General features: G+C 39.8%; 1 long non-coding RNA gene across 8 annotated transcripts in view; it reads right to left on the reverse strand.

The window, feature by feature from the left end:
• The window catches only part of LOC102445745 (uncharacterized), a 142,155-nt gene that overhangs the window by 31,388 nt on the left and 87,426 nt on the right, over positions 1-23,341 (reverse strand). For 5 of the 8 annotated variants that reach the window (XR_012897831.2, XR_016347925.1, XR_012897832.2 and 2 more), the window contains one exon: positions 2,183-2,244. The exons of the other annotated variants lie outside the window; for them this stretch is intronic. This is a non-coding gene — a long non-coding RNA (uncharacterized LOC102445745). The remainder of the gene's footprint in view (positions 1-2,182; positions 2,245-23,341) is intronic. 8 annotated transcript variants of the gene reach the window in all.

Below are 23,341 nucleotides of genomic sequence, written 5' to 3' on the forward strand. Positions count from 1 at the left end.
ACTTTTCTCAAGTAGTCTCACAGAAATCAAGTGGAAGTACTCAGATAAGTTAAGAGTTGTTAACATTCAGAACATAAAACACCCAGAAATATAATACCTAGAGGGGATTAGGAAGTAGTGAAAAGGAAACTAGAATGAAGATAGAGGAACCCCAAGTTAGGAGTGTATTCGTTATTAATCTGTTCCTACGCTACATGGTGCAATCAAGTTCTTACCATTTGAATATGCATTCCAGATTAAAGACCTGAAACCCCAACAATGTGTGAAAAATATGTTAAACATATGAATGTATCTTCTGTTGTTGTTGTTGCCAAGAGTTACATACAATACATATGTTGGTACATCTTTTGCATTCTTCAAAACTAACATTATCAAACAAAAATAGCATATTGGTGTACACGAGGCACCTGGGGATTTAGTACTAGTAAGTACCAAAATAGCAGTTGTGTCAAAATAATAAACAAAAGGAAAAATTAGCCATCTCATAGCATTAATTGTCAATTTTACTTTTAATGTATGTGCAGATTAGATGCATTTCCATGTTTAAATAGGTAGAGGGAGTTTAATATTTGACCTATTGATATAATATACCATATTCTGGAAATTTACCTCTGAATGATAGAATTGTCAGAGATCAGAGAACACAATGAATTCATCAAGTGAGTAAATTTAGCTCACTGTTCAGAAAAGATTGGTCTTACTGCACTTTCCCAACTCCAATTTCTTGCCTCAGAAATTCACTTCCTTACAGAAAAAATGCATTAGCACAAATGTAGCTTTGCTTTTTTCAATGCTCTAAATTCCATTAGTCTAATGGTTTGATAAATTAATTTTAGAAAGTTAGCTATCCTTTTCTTATTTTGTTGCGAAAGTAGTATATTCAGATTGCAAGCAGGGTTGTCCTTAAATTAAACATTATGGCTACGTCTACACTGGCCCCTTTTCCGAAAGGGGCATGCTAATTTTACAGGTCGTAATAGGGAAATCCGTGGGGGATTTAAATATCCCCCGCGGCATTTAAATAAAAATGTCCGCCGCTTTTTTCCGGCTTTTAGAAAAGCCGGAAAAGAGCGTCTACACTGGCCCCGATCCTCCGGAAAAAAACCCTTTTCCGGAGGATCTCTTATTCCTGAAGTAGGAAGTGAAGTAGGAATAAGAGATCCTCCGGAAAAGGGCTTTTTTCCAGAGGATCGGGGCCAGTGTAGACGCTCTTTTCCGGCTTTTCTAAAAGCTGGAAAAAAGCGGCGGACATTTTTATTTAAATGCCGCGGGGGATATTTAAATCCCCCGCGGATTTCCCTATTACGACCTGTAAAATTAGCATGCCCCTTTCGGAAAAGGGGCCAGTGTAGACGTAGCCTATGGGAATGCTTAGAATAAAATTAGTTTACTCTACTTGATTCATGTTAATGAAAGACAGAGCATGTCTTGAGTACTAACTTTATCAATCCTAAAACTGCACTACAACTGATTTGAAATGCTATGCTAAGATCACATGCTTTTATTTGTAGTAATCTACCTCTTAATTTATTTCCAGCAAGTGCTTTATTATTTTATTTCATAAGACTAGCTATTGAATTAAAGATAACTAGAGATCTGTGGTATGCAGTTAAAAAAAAGTGCACAATCTGAAGCACTGAGCACTTAAAATCTCCCATTAAGTTACATAAGAATTTTGGTTTGTACAGAATGCAAGGGAGGACTTGTGATAAAGGCAAAGCTGACAACCTTAAAAAAAACAAGCATCATACAGACAGTGTGTTTACACAGCACCTAAACTGAAAATAAAATATGCAATTTGTGCTATGCAAATTGCGTATCTTATTTCGACCAAAATTTGAAATAGCGTATTTAGAAATTTGGCTTGTCTACACAGTGCCAGATTTTGAAATAACATGCTATTTTGAGACATCCCTTATCTCTTGTGGAATGAGGGTTATAGGGATGCCAAAACAGCACATCTGTTATTTCAAGACCTATCTCAAAATAGCGGGCATGTTCAAAAGATGTGGGGTAGCTATTTTGGGATACTTCCAGTATCCCGAAATAGCCCTGTGTGTAGGCGTACCCAAAATGAACAGTTTTCTCATTACAATTCTTCAACAATACTATACAATATGAACAGATCACATGCCTTGCAGACGTTGTCCAGTTCAACAAATCCTAAAATCCATCAACTTACCAGTAATGGCCTTTTTAGAACTGTGGTGTTTCCTCTGTCTTCAAAGAATCCCCTTCAATAGTCTGTGGTTATGAAGGAAGCATGAAATGTACAAGTGCATTTAATCCAGGAAGAAAGCAATCAAGAGCTAGTACCAAGTGACTTCACCTACTGTTTGGACTTCAAGATAAAGCTTTTTTCTATCTAAAGTAGCTCTCCCTTTTTAAGGAAGCAGTGATTTCTCTGATGCCTCTAATTTCTGCTTTTAAATAGTCTCAGCTGTAGGGTCTTTTCCCTAGCACTGGCAGCTTTTACAGGGAATGTCTAGTTAGCACCCTTCCTTTCCCTGCCACCGCCAACCTCCTTCATTTGGAAAGTAGTATATCATTTGACAATCATATATTTTAATATAAGGAGAATATCAAATACATGAAGTGTAAGTACACGGTCTTATTTCAGTTTACTTGTGTTAAATATAAGAAGATAGGAAAAGAGGACTAGATTATGCATTTGTACATTTAGCAATCATAATTACAGCATATGGAGAATATAAGAAAAGTTTCAGGTATTAATAAACTAATAATAGACTCTCCAAAGAAAAATCCATCTTCCATGCTATTATCAAGTCCCATGATACAGCCATTCTAGCTCTCCCTCTTCTTATCAACATGGATCTTGACAGTATTTGATTATGTTTCCCAGATAGGTAAATTGAAGTCTGACTGCCAGACAGCTTTCAGAATCTCTCCAGTTTGTCACCTATCCCACTGGGCTTCTTGGGATCACAGTATTTCTGGGGTCTGCAGCCCCAGGGCAGCCAACCAGGCTGACTGTCCCAGGACCTCATGATTCAAAAGGTTCACAATTCTGTTCCGATTGTATGAGTTAGGCATGAGGCTTGCCAGATTTTAAAACATTGAACCACTGAAATCCTGTGCATAATGGAACTGTTCTTTTCTCATTTCTTCAAGTTGAAATACATTACTCCCTGCTCAAATATCTTTAGGTTCTAGATAGAAGTGCACCAAAAAGTACAGATGTTTTCTGGCTCCACACCTTCCTCCTTGATGCCTAAATTTCCATGAACACACATAAACCCTAAGCTAACAGAGAGCCTTCAAAGAGGCCTAAGGGAAGAGAGAGAGTGCTGTAGAGTAGATGTGCAATGAAGTGCCCTAATAACTACATTAGAGAGAGAGAATGCATGAGGTAATATTTACATCAAGTGACTAAATATGAGACACATAAGAACATTACCGGAAGAATAGATTTCCAAATATGTAACTTACTAATTTTAGTGAGCACTAGGGGGCTGCGCCCCTCCTCCCCTGCTTGTTTCACTCGCCAACCCTGCTTTCTCTGGGGATAGATGGCTGGCTGGGAAGAGGATGCAAGAGTAGGTTGGAGGGAGGGTGTCTGGTCAGGGTGGAGGTGGAAGGGGTGCATGGTCTTGGCAGGGTGGTGTGTGAGGAGGCTGGGGGTGCAAGGTCTCAGGTTGGGGAGTATGAATGAGTGGGCTGGGGTGTGGGGTATTGATTGTGGGGTGTGTGACAGGGATGGGGGTGCAGGGATGGGGAGGGAGGCTGCATGGTTCCAGCCTCCCCGGAAGACAGGAGGGGGGAGGATGCACAGCTCCCCTCTCCCAGGGGGTGAAGGAGAATATCTACCACCCATCCAGAGTACCAGGGAGGAGGGAGGTCCTGTGGCACCTGCCCCACACCTCCAGGGGGGTGACAGGAGGGACGAGGAATGACATCACACTGTCATCCCACAGGAAAAAAAAATCATCTATATAGATAGTTATATACAGAATTTTATTGGCATTTCACCTGACAATGAATCATATGTTTCTCTGAACAGAACTCAAATATCTGTCCTTAAAATGACTCCAAACAGTTGCTGCATGGCAGATTAAATTCACACATCTGAATTATCACAAGTTGGAGAGAGCACTTTTTTATTGCTGTATGCAGCACACCTACAAATGAAGTGTGATTAAAAATAAAGTCACTGTCTGGGTTAGTATAATTACTTGACTTTTGATAACTTCTGATGGACTTATTCCAAAAGTTAACTGTAGCTCAGCATACCTAGTCCCTTGCATAGGTCCCATATGTTGACTGCAAAAGAGTGAGCAAAGTCAGGATTCCTCAGCAAAAGTCATAGGACTGAGTTAAAACCAAGAAAGGAGTTTCCCATTAACCTTAGCACAAAAAAATACAAACTTATTTCAAAACTGTCTACACCACTATTTTAACTAGTCAATACTTCAGATAACACCCTGATATATGTATATGTCCTTCTGCATGCAGGTGCCTCCATGCAACCATCCACAGCACTACTAGCTGATGCCACCTCAGTTTCCCCCTTCAACAGGGATGCCATAATTTGTGACAATAATGCTTTCCCTGGGCTTGTTTTAGTGGTATAAATTTCATCCTAAAATTAAAAATCAACTACCCCAAAAAATTAAGAGCAATAAAAAGTCTGCTGCTCCACTTGGCTCCTCTTTTAATTCGATCTCCAAAATCAAACATAACGGGGGAAAAAATCCATGGGAGATGCTTCACCCCTACTCTAGCTCAGCACTGTCCTTTTTCTGCTTGTCTTACCGAAGAATGGTACCTCCCAGGGCTTTCTCCTCTGGATGCCAGTGCCCCATAAATTGTTAATCCTCAAGGCTCCTTTCTTTCTAGTCCTGAGAAAGAGAAGGAAAGACTGACCCCCATTTCCCCTTCTACACTCTTCTCCAGGGAATCTCTCCCTGCTTCCTCTTCCAATCATCCCCACTCTTTGTAGGGCCCAGGTGTCCTCTATCCAGCTACCTTGGGACATACTTAAACAGTGGGATCTTTCTGCTTCTGTGAAATTTAGATCTCTGGGTGGGATGAGAGGACTCAGGCCAGGCCTGCCAACAAGAATTCTGGGCTCCAGGGAAGAGCAGCCAACGAGCCCATGCACATGCACAAGCCACACCCATGCGGATGCAGTCCACCTTCATTTGGACAGTGCAGCACTGGCCAGTGCACTCTTCCATTGCATGAGCCCACATACCGCCCCCCCCTCCGGTAGGGTTACCGACTGTGCAATTGTGCAGACCCAAAGACCCTTACCCAGCCTCTGCCCTGGCACTTCCTTCAGGCCATGCTTACATCCTACCCCTTATCCAATGCCCTCTACATCTGTCACTTGCTCTTCCTCACCCTCACTCATTTGCAGCAGGCTGGGGCATAGGGTTGGGATGAGAGTGGGGGGTGCTGGCTGTGGAAGGGAGTTTAGGTGCTGGCTCTGGACTGGGGCAGGCAGTTGGAGTGTGGGAGAGGATGCAGGGTGCTGGGATGGGATAGTCTGTAAACCTCGTTTTTTGAGGAATAAAGGCTCTTGTGCAAAAGGGTTTTTTTCCCTACAAATGGCCTTGTCTACACAGGGCTTTTAATCACAAAAACATCTTCTGCAAAAAGGATCGGAAGAGGATATGCAAATGAGAGTGTGAGATATGCAAATGAGCACTCCATTTGCATATCTTATGCAAAAAAAACCCACCATGCAGTGTAGACGTTGACTGAACAGTGGGGTTTTTTTTTTTGGAAGCCCTCTAGTTTGCCCAAGGTGTGCATCTGCATCAAATGGACACAGGACCACATTCATCCCTGGTATAACTACTTTGGAAATAATGGGTTTGATTACCACAGTTAGATTTCAACACCAGAGAGGAATGTGACCCATACTTTTATAGGCTGGACAAATCATTAACTGTAATTTATTAATTTGGACTCACAAACGATTTCAAATGACATAAACCTGGCCTGTTTTCAGAATCTATGCTAAGGCCAGGTTAAAATCTCCTCATAAAATCACTGCATAGCACTTAATTTTGGATGTGAATTCATCCTTATGCATACCTAGGCCTATATGACCACTTCAGTGATGTTTCATGAGTGAACAAGGGTATTCAATGAAATGTCTTCTCCTACTATGTCTGCATGTGCAATGAGTTAATTTTATGTAATGTGTAACTAGATAAAAATTACAGTGCAGTCACTTAGTCACTGAGCAGTTCTAAGCTAATTATTTGCTCTAGAGATGTACAGAGAAAGCATTCAGCAGGGTGTGCAGGGAATGAGATGCACATTTCCCATAATGGTTAATGAGAATTGCAATCTAAGTGGCTGTGTGCACATCATTGAAAATTTATTCCATAAATTGCTACTTTGTCTCTGGATACAAATTGCTAAAACCAGCTGAGGTCTTGCATGCACAAATATGCTCATATCATATAAGATGCTAATATATCTTCTAAGAGGCTGGAAGAGGCAGGAAAGTTGTACCAGCAGCACATATTGCATTCATTGTTTCAAGGCCCAAGAGATCATCATGTAATTTATTGTCTACCATTTTCCTACTTCTGTGTAATTGCTTTCTACATAAAGTTTTTAACATGCATGCTTAAGCATGCACAGGGAGTAAGGGCAGGCTTTGTTTTAAAGTGCACTCAAAGTGTTGAGAGTGGTTCAAATACCAGTGAACCTAAGATACATGTCTTTTTATGCCCAAATGATTATATATTACAATTCAACATTTTATTGGGTGTTGTAGGTGTCTTTTGTGGGTGTCTACTAGCACCCTGTCAATACCATTTTTCTGTAAGGACGAGTCTACACGAAGACATTATTTCAAAATAACTTATTTCAAAATAATAACTCCCAAAATAACTATTTTGAAATAGTGTGTCCATACTACAGGTAAGCCTTGAAGTGCTACCTCAACTTAGAGCCCTAGGAAGCACTAAGGAGTATTAATTTTAAATGACTCTAGGGAGTAGTTATTTTGAAATAGCAGCAGTGAAGCATCCACACTAATGTTATTTCAAAATAACTATTTCAAAATAAGTGTTATTCATCCTGGAAAGCAGAAATTATCATTTCAAAATAACCAAATCCTTATTTCAAAATAATGGGCTTGGTAGTGTGGATGATCCACTTGTTATTTCAAAATAAGGGGAGTTATTTCATAATAACTCCTTAGTGTAGACCAGGGCTAGGCAACACAAAGGAGCTTGGTGTAGAGAGACTACTCCTCCTACTTGGTTCCCAACTCATTTCAATGAGACTCTCCATGGGCTCCAGTATCACCAAACTATTTGAAGATTCAGGGTATTTACCTGCAGTATGGGCTGTCAATGGCTTGATTAACCTCCAAGACAAATGAGAGACCCTCAACTGAGTCTGAGGCACAGCATTGTTTCAGACTGTAAAACTGTGAGTGGGTGATTCCTCTTCTGACTAGAAAGGGGAATTAGATAAATAAGCAGTGGCCCAAGACAAAAGCTAGATGCAGACCAAATCTTTACCAAACTTCTGCAAAGCATTTTAATATTCCCCTGAAACTGACCATGACTACAGGTAGAACAATTAAAAATCTACATGGGATATTTGCTCAAGAGCCCCAGCCCAGCTGAAGCTACCAAAAGTGTAACGATGGAGTCTACTGTTAAGATCGTCAAACTAAAATGATTTGGTTTAAGCTTCAGCTGGAAGGAAACTGAACCTTCAGTATTTCTGACTCATAAGTCTTCAGCTAAGTTGTTAGAGCATTTTTCAATTAAACTTCAAGTTGGAAGATTTTGATTCATTAAAACAAACATTTATTTTTGCAGGATAGTGTTGTTTTCAACAAATTCCTAACTCAACACAATTTCAAAAAAATCTAAATGGTCAGAACACTTTGTTTGCATTTTTTAATCAAAATAGTTTGATTTTCCAGTTTTAAAACAAAAAATCATTTTAATCTAATTATAGTTTTAAAAAGTTTGAACACTCAAAATCCAAATGAAGCATTTTGAAATTTTCAGAATGAATTTTTTCAACTGATCCAAATAAATTTTCTCCAGATTTTCAGTGTGTGAAATTTTGAGATTCTAACTTCATGTCTCACTTGAGGATGGGAAAAAAAAATTTGGAATCTAAAAAAATATTTGAGGAGTAGAAAAATCTTTTCCTGCCCAGCTTTAGTCTTTAGGTCTATCTATAGGCTCCAGTACACAAGTCCTTACACAGACAAAATTCCTATTACTTTCCATGGAATGTTTCAGGATTCAGGTTCAGGTTTCTCAAATATGTGGAACTGAAGGATGGTTTATTTCTTTTGTCTTTACCCCATAGGTAAAATCCTCAGCTTGTCTTTCACTTTCCTTTACTCCAAATTGCTTTTGTATTTACTCATATCTCTGTGGTTTAGTATAATTGTATTTCCCTTTTTAATAAAGGAAACTGCTAGGGTTAGTTGACTATGTGGGGCATTGGGGGTGCTGAAAGCATGATTCAGAAGGTTGCTGCAATGCTAATGACCAAATCACTACTATGACTTCTACAGGCTCACAGGCATGAAGGGAAGGCATAAACTTGCTTCCTCTGCTGCTTTTAATAGTCGAGAGACATACTGTGTGTAATGTTAATTTGTCCTCTTCTTAGATTTGGTTTCACTGGTAACATAAAAAGCCTCACCATAAACATGCAACTCAGTGTAAACATCCTCCCCAAGTTCAGCTGCTTTGAGATTTCGTTTTTCAGGCACTACCCTAGGGAGAGACCCAAAAAGCTCTTAAATCCTGGCTGAAGCTAACAAGATCCAAATGCCAGTTGAAGTCTATGTGTTTATGCAGGGGTCTAGCACCTGATCTTAAAGCTGTCTCAACAAATGAGCTCTGCACAGAAACTGCCACCCTATTAACTGATGACTTTACCTATTGAAGTCCCTTATCTTGAATGTTAAAATTCCCCTGAGCGGCTCACTGTAGCTGCAAAAAATGCTCAAGGTGGGTAATTGATATTGATTGTAAAAGCAACTATTCACCTAAGCATGTCAGAGAGAAACTGCATGGGCTCAGATTGCTTTTTTAAAAAAATATGTCTTGACCATAAGTAGAAATGCATGCATTTATCCCAGATATAATATCTGCTTAGCCCAGCCCAGTAAGTTATAAAATGGTAGCAACTACCATAAAGGAAAGCGAGCAGGAACTCCATTTCCCATTGTCCTCCCAGCTTTGCCATTGCATAAACCTATTTAATTTTTCCTTCCTCTTCCTCTTGTTTATAAAAAATCTAATTAATAAATTTGTATGACAGCTATTACAACAATGTTCATGTAAATGTGCTACTTTTGAACTGCTCCAAAACATTGAAGAAGGGGAATTTCTACTGTATTCATGCTTCTGAACAAACTTTACTTTTTCTCTCTCTCTGCAGTGGCTGTGCCACACAGTGATTGAGGGAATACACTGGAAATAAAACAACTCAACTCCTCATTGGAACGTTGCCAAAAATAGCAGCATTGAGACTTCTTGTACAAGAATCAAACTATGGTTTGGGGAATGCATACAGAATGGGATGTTACATTCCTTGGACTGTTCAAAGTAAGCCAGTTTAATGAGACTACAGATATTTAGGGAAATGTCAGTAAAATGCATAATCTTAAATTTATGTTAATATGTATTTAAATATTTATGGACTGATGCACCTTGTTCAACGCTGTTCCTTACTGGGAATAAGCATGGGAGCACAGAGAGCCAAATTCTGGCCTTTACTGAACCCTTTCCTCTGTTTCAGGCATCAGAGTTTGCTTCCAGAATAGTGTCAGGACCACACAAGAAAGTGAGTCTAATGGACTGATGGCTTATATGAACCTGAGAAGGATCCAGAATTTACCAATGTGTAGTATATTATTAATATATTAGCAGCACCCATCAACTCCCCCCCCTCGCACCTGCCTCAGCACCTGCAGTCCACCAATCAGCTCCACCTCCTCCCTCTCAGTGCTTCCCGCCCACAGTAATCAATTGTTTCATGGCATGAAGGAGGATCTGGGGGAGAGGGAGTGGAGCGAGGGCACAACAGGCTCAGGGGAGGAGGTACGAAGGTGCAAAGTGGGAGCATGTTCTGTGGCAGAGCCAGGGTTGATCACTGAGCACCCTCCAGTACACTGGAAATTTGGTGCCTTTACCTCCAGCCCTGGAGCTGGCGCCTATGCACAGAGCCACATATTAACTTCCGAAGAGTTGCATGCAGCACCACAGCCAAAGGTTGGCTACCCCTAGCCTAATACATGGTCCCGCACACTCATATCCCTGAAACTTGTGCATCTATAGATTAGACGGCATGTCTAGAATATATGTAAGGGACCAGGTAGAGCCTACTTACATATTAAATTCTGGTATAAAAATAAACAAAACGAAAAAACCAAGCATTAACCTGAAGAACAATTTGCATCTTTGCAGAGGCGCACTAAAGTATATTCCATAGAATGGAGTGCAGGCTACCAGTGAGATATTATCCCTGAGCAAACAAGATTCCAGAGCTGGCTGAATTAAGAGGTGATTAGCTGCTGTAGTTCTACAAGCATATTCATGCTCCCTATATGCTTTTTTAAATCTAGGAGGGTACATCTACACAGCAGTATTATTCTGGAATGTTATTCCACGGTTATAACCAATGTTATTCTGAAATAACATAATACACATCTACAAGTCTTTATTTTGAAATAATGTTGAGCTGGAGGACTTCTTACTCCAACTCATGGTAACTCTCATTTCACGAGAAGCAAGGGAAGTCAAAGGAAGAGTGTTCTTCCTTCAACTTCCTGCTGGGTAAACAGCGCCAAAAGACAAATTAAGCTATTTTGACTTAAGCTACACAATTGACATAGCTGAAGTTGCATAGCTTAAATTGACTTTAGCCCTGCTGTGTAGATGTACCTGGAGACATTGTGATTATACTAAGTGCAATGCCACTGGGAGTTCTCACCAAAGGGTTGCAATTGAGTAGTTACTTTTAGATGGGGAAAAAATGCACCAGCAAGAGATACCGCTGGCTATGCTAACTTAAACATGGCATAGAAGAATTATTGTGGGTTAGGCCTCTGGTCTTCTCCTTTGGTTGCTTTTGCACAGGCTTCTGTTGCTTCCTTTGCACAGACTAAGTTTGCAGCCCCTGAGACTGATAACAAACAATAGGAGATGTGCTACGAAAAATCAATATGCTGTTTGCCTTGAGAAATATCCCAGAGGCAACATACAGTTATTGTGCTTTGAAATATCTTTATAATAATAAAAAATCATACCTGTCTTACACCACAGGGTATTGGAAGTACCCTTAGCAGCAAAGGCTTTAAGAAGTAGATAAAAGCAAAATGTTACTCACTATTGACCTATATTAACAGCAGTCAAATTGTTTGGTGTCACTTTATATCATATCAAGGCATCAAATCCTGAGAAATGCTGAGCACTTGCATCTGCTATTGCCTTCAAAAATGAGCTGCAAGAGGTGCACAGAATCTCTCAGAATTTAACAGTAGTTAGTTGCCACGATAAAATTATATTGGATGTTTGTTTCAGCTAATTGCTTATGCTAAAAATAAAGAGGTTAAGATGATAAGAGAAAGCATGAAAAGGCAGAGAAATGAAGAAATGGATTTAAGATGAACTAACTTACTTATTAAGGTGTCTAAGACATTCTGATATATTACCTTCCTCCAGTTGCTTATAAAAATAAATTCATTGAGCAATAACCATATTGAATGTAATGCTACCCGTTTGCAAAATCTATCAATATTACCAGGGCTGTACCATAAAGATTTTGATTTACCTAGGCATTGAGATATAATTTCCAGCACACAGATTGCCTTTAAAAAAACAAAACTTCAGATGAATCTCTTTTTGTGAAATATTATTAATCATTTCCCTTCCAGTCTTCTAACAAATACTTTTCATGTTGTCAGATTATTTTCCAGTAATGCCTTGGAGATCCCTCACTCCTCAGACCACCACTTCTCTGCACAGACCTCCCACAATATGTATCTGGGAAGTATGTGTGGAGGGGGAGTTGAGCTGTTTCAGAACAACTGTGCCTCGACTGAAGCTGGACTGTGTCCTTTTGAATTTTGAGGAAGTTCAAATTTGGACATCTCTAATCCAAACCAATAAATCCATGTACAAATGTAATTCAGAAGCAGCGCTCTGAGAAATGTAGCAGCAGAGATGGACTTTAATCTGTCTGTTGGCTCTGTAATCTTAGTCATTTCTATTAAATTTAAAATTCATTTGCAATACTAGAGTGATCTGATCCATAGAGTGCCAGATCCTGTCATCCTTAGTCACGTGTACAGTTCCTTTCTCCTTGAGTAGTTCCATTGATTTCACTGGAGCTACTTAATATGTAAAGTACTACATCACATGAGTAAATGTGGCAGGATATGATCCTTTAATAACAACATGCAACCCACTGATGTTTCAACCTATTAGAATGTGTTGGACTATGAAATTGTCTTTTCTTCTCTCCGATAGATTGCATAGATTATATACATCTAACATTTAATATTTTCTAATCTAATTCCCACTGGCAAAACCCAATAAGATCCAAGATAGTGTCCATAGCAGGATAACTTGAGTCTCTTTTTTCCTTTAGAAAAGCCCTGTGTCAGCAGAACAATATTTCAATAAAAAGAGGTCTCCAGGGAAGAATCTCTAATATGGTAGGAACTAGGAAGCAAACTCTGTTGAAATTCTCTTGGGCAGAAAAGAATTGTTGTTCTTATCCTGAGCTGAAGATGTGTGCTCACTGAATAGTGAACACATATCTTCATTGCAGCTGATGTCACTTTGTCAGATCAAAAAACTATATTCAGTGTAGCTAACGCAAAGTACCTGGGGCATGCTATGTTTCCTACACTTTCATCATACAACTTCATAACTATTTATATCTATGGCATACAAAATATTTCAAAGCACAAAAGTAGAAAGCATGGTTGTATAAATACATATGAAGAGAGACATAGGAAATGTTATACCGCTATGTACTGCTTTTGTAGAAATTAATTTGTAAAAGGTTTTAGATAATACAGTAGCTTCTCTAAAATGACTACAAGAAGGAGAGTGAACTGGAAGCAACAGCTTCTTCTTTCTTGGACAAACTTCAATGTGATAACCTCAGTGGTGAAAGTGACTAAAAATTTCTCATTAGTGCTGTCCTATTGCAACCCAGGTCTCTGCCTGCTCTTTAAATAGCTCCCTCCTGGTTTTTGCTGCAGCTCTGCCAGCACTTGCCAGAGCTGCATGCCAGGGTGCACCCACTTACTTTAACCTCTGGATAACCTTGAGAAATTGGGGGGTTATGCTTGCACCCCCTTCTGAATTGTGGATGACTTTATGGTATCATGAAGTTACTGTACCATAGAAAGTCCACATATATAAATGAATTAGCAGGGCTGTGACATAGCTCTACCAGGCCAAACACAGTGAGCAACACTCAGTGATTGTATATTCAAAGAAAAATACTTTGAGATAATGGATTTATGCTGCCTGAGAGAAGAGACATCCTCCTTCTTTCCTAAGGGAAGAGGGGTTGAAATCAATAGACGGTTACCAGCAGAAGAACACAACAGCTAATGATTCCATCAGGAATCTACAAAGAAACTCACAGGAAGAAACTGCAGAGAGAGTCATTTTGTATCACATTCAGATGAGGGAGGCTGCTTCAGGAGCAGGGTACGCCATGAGGGTAGAGAACACCCCGAAGATATGCTAAGGGAAAGCAAGCTAGTGAGGGTCATAGCACTAGAGCAATCAGGTATCTTTTTTGGACCCAAAAGCCCAGTCAAAAAGGAATTCTGGAGGCTCAGTGAGTACTTCTGAACAGGTCGTTGAATGTCCAGTTCATGGAACTGCAGGAGGGATCACAGGCTCCTTACTAGAAGCTGCATGACCCATTGGGAAGCAACCAAACCGGCATGTTCAGCTCCTAGTCTTAGGGGCTCCAGGGGAGGGGTTCCATATGCTGGCCTGCCCCCGACTCTCAGGCACAGTTGCCCAGGGAGGTAAGTCCCTCGCCCCTCCCCTTCAGCCCCCTTTCTTGCAGCCACAATTCCCCCAGACCCTCCTCTGGATGGCACAGTCAGGAGATGCGAGCAGGGCAGTTCCTGGGGTCAGTCAATGGGCTCATAGCAGGGGGTTTCCCAAGAGATGGGGAACAGGTGGATTGGCCAGAAGATGGAGGTTCCAGGGGGGCCATCAGAGGATGGGGAGCTGTGAGGGATTAGATTGGAGGTGGGGGTTCTGGGTGTGATGGTCAGGGGGCAGGAAGTGGAGGGGATCTATAATAGGCAGGAATCCTGGGGGTGGTGATGGTCAGACTGGGGAGTGAGGGAGGAGGGTGGATAGAGGATGGGGCCCTGTACTATCAGGGATGGGGAGGTGGATGGGGGTGGGAGTCAGGCTATGCCCTGTTTTTCAGGGAGGTAGACTACCCCAGCCATATCTACCTCGCCCTCCATACTAATTTTATGTACCCAGTGTAGCCCACCCCTGAACTAGCACCACTCAAGCACTCAGCAGGTGGCTGTTAAGGGAGTCCTGTGGCATCCACATCTCCTGCTGTTGCTCAGCCTCATGTGGTTGGACTCAAGCTGCAACATGTGCAATCTATTGCCCCATTTCCAGCATTCAGGATTTCAGGGTTCATATATCTCTGAGTGCTGGGATGTGAAGGGATGCAATAGCAGGGGGATGCTCATGTTTTGACCAAACTATGTAGAGAAGCATACATCACATATACCTACATGGACGGTCTTGTTTTAGCATCTTGCTTTCCTCAAAGTTTACGTTTTCTCACTCTCATCTAATAATTTTAGTATTCCTTTGGGCTCTACTTTGATAGTTGCTATGCAACATTCAGGAGCAGTTTGGTAAAAAGATTCCAGTTCATTCTTACCAGTTTTTCTGTGCTCTACATTATGCAACACTCCTCTGCCGTAATGCTATATTAACTTTATCATCACTATAAGTTGGGTTATATACTTGCCAAGACACACATTCTCTGTGTGATCACACAGATTTTAGTTTCCCTGCAGAGCATACATCATAAAACATACCTCAGATGTGCTGTCAGAAAAGCTATTTGTATAGCAAGAGGTTGGTTAGAAACATTAAGAAGCCTTATAAAGGCTAGCAGATACAGTGTACATTCATCCATTTTTTTTATTTTGTACATTTCAACATACTTTAAACAATGGATCAGTACTCACTATGGGTCCCTAGTTTACAGTGGTGTTAGATAATATCCCTTTAGATCTATACTTTACAATTCCCACAAGTCAAACATCAGAATGCTACCTCTTATACAGCACCTTTCAACAGTAGAACTCAAAAGTGTTTTAAAAAGTATGCTCAAATACTCCACACCCCAATACTCGTGCTCAAATATACATATTGGCTGTGTCTACACTGCACCCCTTTTCCAGAAAAGGGATGCAGATTAGACACTTTGGAACAGCAAAATCTGCGGGGGATTTAAATATCCCCTGCGGTATTTGCATTAACATGGCTGCCGCTTTTTTCCAGCTTGGGAATAAGCCGGAAAAAAGCGGCAGTCTAGACGTGATTCTCGGGCAAATAAACCCTTTTCCAGAGGATCTTTTATTCCTACTTTCAAGTAGGAATAAGAAATCCTCCGGAAAAGTTTTTATCCTCAAGCCGGAAAAAAGCGGCAGCCATGTTAATGCAAATACCGTGGGGGATATTTAAATGCCCCGCGGATTTTGCTATTCCAATGTTCTACATTAGCATCCCTTTTCCGGAAGGGATTCCAGTGTACACACAGCCATCCTGTTCTAGATCTAGCATAAGAGTTTTCTAGTGCGTTTGTGATGTGGATATACACTTAGCACACGTGTAAATAACATTTATAATGAATGTGATGTACAAAGCCTTTAACTGTACGACTGACTTTAGTTACAGGTTTTTAGTTAAAACAAGTTGTTTGGAAGAGCAATCATTCTGGTAAAGGGGAATTATGCTTCACTAGAATTCTTTGAGGGGGTCAACAAATGTGTGGACAAGGGGGATGCAGTGGATATAGTGTATAAAAATGTCTTTAAAAAACAATAAGATCCTTCCTTTAAGCAAAATAAGCTGGCATGGGAAGAAAGGAAAGGTTCTCTCATGGAATAATAATGGTTAAAAAACAGAAAACAAAGGTTTGGAATAAATGGTCAGTTTTCAGAATGGAGAGAAGTAAATAGTGTTATCCCCCAGGGGTCTGTACTGTGACCAGTACTGTTCAACATAGTCATAAATGATCTAGAGAAAGGGATAAAGAATAAGATGACAACATTTGCAGATGATATAAAGCTACTCTAGATAATTCACTCCAAAGTAGACTGCAAAGAGCTACAAAGGGATCTCTCAAAACTAGGTGACTAGCAGCAAAATGGCAGATGAAATTCAATGTTGATAAATGCAAATTAATGCACACGGGAAAACATAATCCTGACTATAAATATAAAATGATGGGGTCTAAATTAGATGTTACTACTCCAGAGAGCCATCTTGGGGTCATTGTACAAAGTCCTCTGAAAACATCACCTCAATATGCAGCAGCAGGCAAAAAAGTGAACAGATGTTATAAATCATTACGAAAATAAGAGATAATAAGACAGAAAATATAATATTGCCCCTATCTAAATCCACGGTAGGCCCACATCTTGCATAGTGAATGCAGATATGTTCTTCATATCTCAAAAAATATTTTAGAATTGAAAAAGGGCAACAGAAATAATTAGGGATATGAAGCAGCTTCTTTCTGAGGAGATATTAATAAGATTTGGGACTTTTCAGTTTTGAAAAGAAACAGCTAATGGGGGATATGATAGACATCTGGAAATTCATGACCTGTCAGAAAATTAACAAGGATGATTTATTTACTCCTTCTCATAACACAAGAAATAAGGGCCACCCAATGAAATTAATAGGCAGCAAAAAGAAGTATTTATTCACAAAATGCATAGTCTCTGCCAGAGACTGGTGTGAAGGTCAAAACTGCAACAGGGTTCAAAACAGAACTAGATACGTTCATGGAGGATAGGTACATCAATGACCTTTAGACAACATGGACAGGGATGGTGTCAATGGGCTCTCTTTGCCAGAAGCTGGGACTGGGCAACAGAGGATGGATCACTCAATGATTATCTTTGGTCTGATGCAGTAGGTATGTTCTTTTGTTTTGAAAAGTTCAACTCTAGAAGAGACAGCGGCAGGGCTTCTGGCCCACATGGGTTAGAAAGGTGTGGGAGAGGGAAAAGAAGGAGAGACATTAATTATTCCTAAGAGCTCAAACTAGCACACTTCCCATCCTCCTCATGCCTGCTACAATTCTAGCAATGTGGGCCTAAAATAAATACATGCATAATCATATAGCTGGAGCTCTTATTCCTTTCTCATCCCTTTCTTGCCCTATTGTGTATCACCTACAGTCACTGTGTCATGTCCAAATGAGTATTGCAAATTCTTTAGGGCAAGCACCATGTCTGATCTTCTGTGAAGCACTAAACCCAATAAATCAAATGCCATATGACTAGATGTCAGGGCACTGGAACCTGAGGCTGTGTCTAGACTGTATCCCTCTTCCAACAGAGGCATGCAAATGAAGCACTTCAGAAGTGCAAATGAGCCCGGGATTTAACTATCCCAGGCTTCATTTGCATACTCTGATGCTATGTGGATCAGGCTCAGTGTCAAAAGTAAAAGTAAAGTGTAGCTGTGGCTCTGCCGTGTTTCTGCTGAAAGCGGGGGGCTTTTTTGGCAGATTCTGTACTCCTCATTTTTTGCGTCGGCAGAGGAATGCAGTGTAGATGTAGCCTGAGAGAAAGAGTAACAGACACAGGATGTTCCTTATTCCATGACCTCAACAAGCTTAGGTTTGGGCAAAGGGAAAGACTCAAGGTATGTCTAGACTACAGGGTTTTTTCAAAAAAAGGGTCCTTTTTTCGAAAACTTCCCCTGTGTCTAGACTGCTGTCATGTTCTTTCAAAATTAAATTGAAAGAAACCGGTGGTTTTTTCGACCACGGTAAACCTCATTTTATGAGGAAGAAAGCCTTTTTTCTGAAAGTTCTCTTTTGAAAAAAGATATTCTTGAATGCAAACAGGGCTTTTTCGGAAGAGAGCACCCAGACTGCCTGGGTGTTCTCTTTCGAAAAAGTGGCTTGCTTTTTCAAAAAAAGTGGTTGCAGTGTAGACACTGTCTTTCAAAAGAGGCTTTTTTGAAAGAATCTTTTGAAAAAGCTTCTTTTGAAAGAGGCTTGTAGTCTACCTGTAGCCATATTGACTACAATGGGAAATAGCTCAGATCCTAGATCTTCAGATCCCTTTAGAAAGGAGGGGGTGGGATAAGACCAGGTTCCAGTGTTTAGGTTATCCTTATTAATTAATTTAATTGGTTCAAGGTACAGTTTAATTGGATTCAGAGATAGCTCCTGCATCCCTGCCTTGGGAGTCACCCAAGTACCTTTGATGTAGACTGCAATGATAATGGCAATGCTAACAAGTCTTATACTCGTCCACACAAATCAAAGCGGCTTTGCATGCGGTGCACTCACTTATCATACTAAAGTTTAGTAACACAGTTAACCTCCTTTCTCCCAGATTAACAAATGGGGAACTGAGGCACAGAGAAAGGAGTGACTAGGAGTAACTTGAATATTGCTAGCAGCATCTACAACAAGGATAAACCTCCCCTGTGTGGCAACAGAGACCAGAGCGTCCAAGGGGATTGTCTGTGACTCGGGCTGTTAATGTGCCTGAGGGGCTTGCACTTGATGCGGTTGGTAGGTGAAATCAAAGTTTACAGCACATGATTGTTTCGAGGTTTGCAACTTGGTTTTTGTTGGAGTTTTTAGGGGGTGTTTTTGGTGTGCCTGGAGATTAGTATGGGTACTCTTCCACTAGTACTGGGAGAGTGAGATTCATTATAGACAGTGAATGGTGCCTCTATTTTCTTATGTCAGACATCTGAAGTCATATCATAATTACGGGATAGTTGTATTTAAAAAACAAGTATCTAAACACTAATCTGGCACAAGGATGCTTGAATTAACAAGCAGCTTAGTGTGAAATCTGATTAATTTAAAATTTAGACAAAGTCTTTATGTACAAAGAAAAAGTAAAGCAACAGCCAATTTCACAAAATGAAGCAGATCAACAGGGGTAGTAGTTTAGTCCAAACTAACTACTTTAACACAAGGAAAGCACAACAGAGGCCAGTTTCAAGTGAACAAGCTTTCTAAAGAACAATGCAACATCTGAAAGCTGCCAAAAAAATTTAGTTTAGTTTGAGGGATAAAGTGCCAAAGTTTTCTGGATACAGCTCACCACCTTGATGTTTTTTGGCACTAAAGACACAATAATTTCAAAGAGATATACAGCTTGGTTTAAAGAATTAATTAAAAATAATCAGAGGGGTTCTCCCCATCTCCTCATTTGTTATGATATTATGAGCTAATGCAATGTGCCAGGATTTAACACAGTGTAATAATATATGCTGTACTAACTGCATAACCACACTGAATAGGATCAAAATTGTATAATGTAGAGATATTTCATCTATTTCATCTTCCTATAGATATCAAATTATGTCCTTTAGCACATACCCTACTATTTTATCCCATCATTTTATGGGTCCTGTGAGCTGGATTTACTGCTTTTCTTTTCTTTTTTTTTTTTCATGCTTTTTTGCCTCACGAAATTTTTAGGAATATTCTCTCAAACAGTAACCCATTATTTCCTTTGGTGTTTACTCATAGTAATTTTTGCAGGATCTTTCACAATCTATTTTTCTATATTTTTTCTAGAATTATAAGGCTGGAAAAGACCTCAGGAGGTCATCAAGTTCATCCCCCTGCCCAAAGCAGCACTAATCCCAACTAAATCAACCCAACCAGGGCTTTGTCAAGCTGGGATTTAAGAACCTCTAGGGATGAAGATTCCATCACCTCCCTAGGAAACCCATTCAAGTGCTTCACCACTCGCCGAGTGAAATAGTTTTTCCTAATATCCAACCCAGACCTCCCCTACTGTAGCTTGAGACCATTGCTCCTTGTTCTGTCATCTGTCACCTACTGAGAACAGTCTTTCTCCATCCTCTTTGGAACCTCCCTTCAAGAAGTTGAAGGCTGCTATTAAATTCTCCCTCACTCTTCTCTTCTGCAGACTAAATAAGCCTAAATCCTTCAGCCTCTCCTCATAGGTCATGTGCTCCAGGCCCCTAAACCAATCAAACCAGAAACTCAATAGCACCGCAATTTCTTTGCCATATTCATTTATTAATTAATCTATTTTCTCTCCATTATTTCTATTCCATGTTATGTTTCTCAAAGATCTCCTTCTCCTTAGCCTCTTGGGCTAGCATTAATTAATTCTGTAAGCTTTGCTTCAGCTAGCTTTGGCTGCTTTCCATTTTTGCATCTCCAAAAAAGAGAGGAAGAGAAAGAGAGACCCTAACCCTTTCTACTTTTCTCCCATCCCTTGTCCTGGGCACTTTTTCATTAAAGCAGATTAGCATAACATTAAGATGCCAGTCTCCCTTTTCAGGGGAATTTTACAGAATCTTGTGCCTCAGATATTATGTCTAACTGATTGTTCTTCTACATTAGATTATTGAATTCCTCTATGTCCTTATTTGCTCATTATTTGCTTGCTAAGGGGCTGATCCTGAAACCTGTACTCACATTTAGTCCTTACTCAGATGATTGTAGTTAAGGGCACTTCTCAAGTGGATACTTATTTGTATAAATAAAGCTGCAAGATCAGACCCTAAATCTATTATCAGAGCTGCACAGAAAATGCAATATCCACTCCACAGGGAACTCTGATAGAGGCATTTCAACACTTAGTTTCATCCCAAAAGGACAAAGTGAAAATTCTTACAGAAAGAAAAGTTTAAAATGAGTTTAATTTACTAATGTCTAATTGAGAGTGAGACTTGTGCTCCCCAACCCTCAAATAGCCAATAATCCAGTATTTAAAGAACTCATCAAAGGTGTGGGAGAGCAAGATTCATGGAGATTCACCTCACAAACTCAAACTAGTCTGCAAACAGGAGTTCTTGTTTTCCAGTCAGCTTTATTAGTTAATTCCTTCCCATCAATATGCAAAAAGTGTAGGTTAACTTATCGTTTGGTTGAAGTGTCTACATTCTGGATTATATAGTTGTTGTCTGCATAATTTTATATCGTCTTTGGTGTTTAGCATTGCCAAACGTTACAAACAGTATATTTACTACCCAGCAGATAGCATTATTTAAAAATGGGTGAATGAATGCTGCCCTCTAGCTCTTCTTGTTTTCAGTAGGCACAGTTATGCAAAACTTATTCAAGGTGATCATCCTTATTTACACCATTAGTCCCATCGAAGTCAGTGGAAATATTTAAGAGAAACTTTGGATGTTTTCACTGCAATCAGATGGCATCCCATTTAGCCACAGTCAAGCTAGTTTGGCTCTAGCTAGCTCAATCAATAGCTAGATAGCCTCAGAAGCATGAGCTATACTGCCCTTCCTGGGATCCTGAGCACATATACAAGGATCTAGCCAGGTTCAAGTCTACTCTTACCTGAATTAGGTAGATCAAAGCTAACTCGGGTATATCTGCAGCTGCTGCAGTCACACCTCTGATTGCAGTGTAGACATACCCTTTGATTGGAAAAAGTTTTTTCAAGGTCAAGTCCATGAACTGGGATGCAGTAGTTTGGGGGGAGGGAAATGCCATAAGTATTTACAGTGTTAGATCGTGACTACCATTGGACTATGCATGTTACTAAGCTCTATATCCTGTAATAAAATGTTTTAAGGACTGTGGCCTAAGGGTCTGATCCTGAAGATTTGCTCAAACTCTATTTGTCGTTAATGGGCATCTTGCCTGACTATGACATTCAGGAATGGACCTTAAATGGGACTAATCAAATATACAGTCAAGGGACATTAAATGTCTCTTTTCAATGCAACTGCACCAAATGCTTTTGAAGAGAAATCAGATGCTGAACTATACGATGATAGCTAGGCAGCCACATTTAAGCTAAATTGTAAAAGTAAAAATTTGGCATGTTTCTGAACAGCTGCACTAATTGGGCCAGATTCTCAGTTGATATAAATCCATGTATGTATGTTGACTTCAATAGAACTGTCCTAAGGCACACTTTTGGGGAGATCTGACTACTGAATTTGATATAGTCTTTTGAATGGGGCAATATTTGTTGTTTAAATCATAACGTTTTATTACTTAATTTCCTGCTGGTACACTTATTGTTAGGATTTCCTTGACTCACTTTCACTGATTTATTAGAGTGCTAGAGGTATTTTGGGTAGAAGTGGTGTAACAATAAAGAACAGATATTTATTATGTGTGACATCATGCATAATTATAGAAACATATTGGGCCAAACTTCTTGATTTTGTTCAAAGGAAATCACATGCACACACTCATTGGAATGTAATGTAAAAGGCATCATGCATTAATACCACATGCTAGATATCTAAACTGGAGCACTTCATAAAGTGTTTTTGGCCGTCAGAATCTTATCTAAGTTTCTGCATAAAACTCAAAAATTCCTTTTTTTGATAACAGCTATTCTAAGACTCAGCAATGAAAACCCCTTCAGTATATCAGGCTTGGGAATGTGATAGACCAATCAGGAAAAATGACACAATTTATGTAAGAAAAGCTGAAAAGCAGCAGTTATTTTCAATCCAGCTGAGACTACAGCTCTAGTGAATTGTAATGCATGGTTAGGGGTTTTGAGACTTTTGCATTCATTCATGTCACTTTCACTAACCCATGAACCCATGAATGAAGGGCACAATTAAAATATCTATCTGCTTCCACATGTGTTCCCCATCTTTCCCAAAAAATAATAATCCTCCCTAAAATAAAATCAGCATCAGATATTCTGTGAATAAGCCACCTGGAAAGCTTAATGCTCTGTTGTATCACGTCTTCCTTACAACTGCTTCTCAGCAGAAATTAAACATCTTGTGGACATGTACCCAAGGAGACTGCTGTGACAGTATATTATAACTGAACATCTAAATGGGCTATTACTATCTCCTACATGTTGTAAGAAAAAAGATATAATCCTTCCAGGACACACATTGCCTTGGTGTAAACTGCTTGTTCTCAAAAATTTCCATAATACATTACACAGTTTTACAATTATCTTTCAATTTAACCCATGTAGCAGGACATAAGTTGGCTGACTTCCATAAGATTCTGCAGAAGTATTGCGGATGTCGATCTAAATTTGCAAAAACTTATACACTCACATAACTTTACCCACTGTGAACAGTGCACTTCAGTGGAAATT

The sequence above is a fragment of the Pelodiscus sinensis genome, chromosome 1 (assembly GCF_052426305.1).
Source record: "Pelodiscus sinensis isolate ZL-2025 chromosome 1, ASM5242630v1, whole genome shotgun sequence".
NCBI classification, from domain to species: Eukaryota; Metazoa; Chordata; order Testudines; family Trionychidae; genus Pelodiscus; species Pelodiscus sinensis.